This window comes from Elephantulus edwardii, unplaced genomic scaffold, assembly GCF_000299155.1.
Source record: "Elephantulus edwardii isolate Elephantulus edwardi_28Jun2011 unplaced genomic scaffold, EleEdw1.0 scaffold00528, whole genome shotgun sequence".
NCBI classification, from domain to species: domain Eukaryota; kingdom Metazoa; phylum Chordata; class Mammalia; order Macroscelidea; family Macroscelididae; genus Elephantulus; species Elephantulus edwardii.
Genome location: NW_006400278.1, coordinates 1 through 2,627, shown reverse-complemented (window position 1 = coordinate 2,627; position 2,627 = coordinate 1).

The window sequence follows — 2,627 nt, the reverse complement described above, 5'->3', positions numbered from 1 at the left end:
CAATGAAAAGAATGTTGGAAAACCTTTGCTCAATCAGCTCACCTCACTCAACATAGAAGAATTCACAGAGGAGGGAGACCTTCGGAATGTCAGGACTGTGGGAAATCTTTTTCAGATTCAGGTGTGCTCACTGTGCATAGAAGAAGAGTCCACGCAGGAGAGAGACCTTACCAATGTCAGGACTGTGGGAAAATATTTTTTTTCAATCAGGTAATCTCACTGTACATAGAAGAATTCACTTAGGAGAGAGACCGTAGGTGTTGCAGGCAGAGGGTAAAGTATTTTTGTGATTATTAGTAATGAGACAGACTACCAGGAATGATATCGAACAGAGAGTGTGAAAAGCAGGGGGCCAGCAGTTCTCCCCTGAAGACCCCCAAGCAATGCTTCCTGGGTATTTATGGAAAATCAGAAGGAAGGTGAACAAAGTAAAATCCTAAGGAAGTACAAAACAAACACAAGGGCTCATGGGGAAGTCTTTTGCAGACAAGGCCAGGTTCCTCTCTGTTGTTTACTTTATGCTCATCTCAGGAGGGAGGGATTCAGTCACTACAAACTAAGAACAACGGTGGCTCTTAAGGAATGCCTTAGTGACACAGGGTGAATTCTAGGTTCTGTTAAGCCTCTCTCATATCCTGATATTACACTAGGTTTATTATTAATATTAAATTTGATATTCAGCTTTCCACTCTTAGGAATGTCAGGAATGTGGGAAAACATTTTGACATTCAAGGTGTTTCACTGTACGTAGAAGAATTCACCCAGGAGCAAGACCTTATGAATATAAGGAGTATGTGAAAACCATTTCAGCGGCAGGGTACCTCACCAAACATTAAGATTCGCAGAGGCGACAGACCTTAGGACTAGAGATATCAGTGTGTCACCTTCAGCCTAACTGTCCTTACACAAATTCTCACAGGGGAGAGACCTTCTGAATGTAAGGAATGTGTGAAAGGAGTTTACAATCAGTGCCCCTCATAGAAGAATTCACCCTGGAGAGAGATCTTAGGACTGTCACAAATGTGGGAATATCTTTTCACAGTTGAGTCACTTCAGTACATAGAAAAATTCACACAAGAGAGAGAACTTAGGAACGTAAGGAATGGAGGGAATCCTTTTGTGACCCTGGTACACAAATTATCCCTGAAGAGTTCCCCCAGATAGACCATCTGCATATAAGGAATGTGGGGCCACCTTTCCACAATCAGATGGCATCAGGACATGCAAGCATTCACACAGCACAAAACCATTATGAGCAACATAGGACATAGTTGATCCGTCTGTCCTGCGTGGGCGCATTTATACTCACCCTGCAGAATCCTCCACCCTCACTGGACACCTGAGAACTTAGACTAGATAGACAGATGAAGAAGACCATTAGGAAGGAATTCGTCTTCCTGATCATGGAGGAGAACTGTTGTTCTATCTTGCAAAGTGAGATACTTGTAAAGGTTTTATGATTCTGTTTTATGTGTGTGGGAGTCCTTCAGTGTTGGTGAAAGCTAGGTCTGCTTTTGCACCAATATAATAAATTGATCATAGTTTTTGCCAGTTTGGGCTTTTGCAATCAATTTTTATTGTTTTCTTTTGAGCAAGGTAAAATTTTTCTTTGTTAAAAGCTTAAAGTCTTTGACTCGTACCTAGAAAGATGCAGAAAATAGAAATGGGAAAATACCAATTATAAATTTTTGGTTGGTGATTGATATTTTCCATGCCATTAATAAAGATCTCACGTGTACAAGAGGTTTTGTTTCATGAATGGCTTTTCTTTTATTATCTCCCATGACAAAGTGAACTGTTTGACTCTTCCATACATGGTGGGTGCACTAGTGTTCAGCTTGACATTATGTATTTATAGTTTCACAGACTTGACCACCCAGCACTGATGAAACGTGGGCGTCAGTTTTACTCTGCAGCTATTGTAACACGCACTGGCTGGGGTCCTTTCCTCCGACGGAGAGCCTTGCTAACAAACCCCATGGCCACACTTGGAGGACAGGACCCTCCTGTACAACGGACCAGCAGTGGGCACTCCAGGCCATCACGGGGAAGCAGAAGCTCCTGTCTGGGGAATCCTAAGCCATCAGAAGCAGGGAACACAGCAGGAGACAACAGTGTTCAGCTCTGACACAGGGTCAAAGCAACCCACTCCGAACCTGAGTGAGGGAATTCATGTTTCAGGGTTTGGATGAGTGACACCAAAGAGAACCGTGGACCCAAATAAAAACCCTCCTCCAGCAACAGGATCACGTCTCACTGACCCAGACTCTGGCCCCAAGACATCAGAAAGAGCCATGTGTATGACTTCACATCAGACCACGGCTGCCCCCATCATGACACTCCTTTCTCAAAGGAACACCCATCTCTTCCCCTGCGATGTCACTTTTTAAAACAAATCTGTCTTTGCCTTTTACCTCCCCTTCTCTCTCTCTGCCTGTCTACTCAGCTCACCTCAACAAAAAGGTCTCTACTGACACCAGAAATGGTGTCTCTCTGGAGACTAAGGTGCGTCTGATACAGGCTATGGTGTTCGCAATCACTTGTTATGCATCAGAGAGTTGGACAATGACCAAGGAGGATAGAAGGAGAATTGATGCCTTTGAGCTGTGGTGCTGGAGAAGAGTATT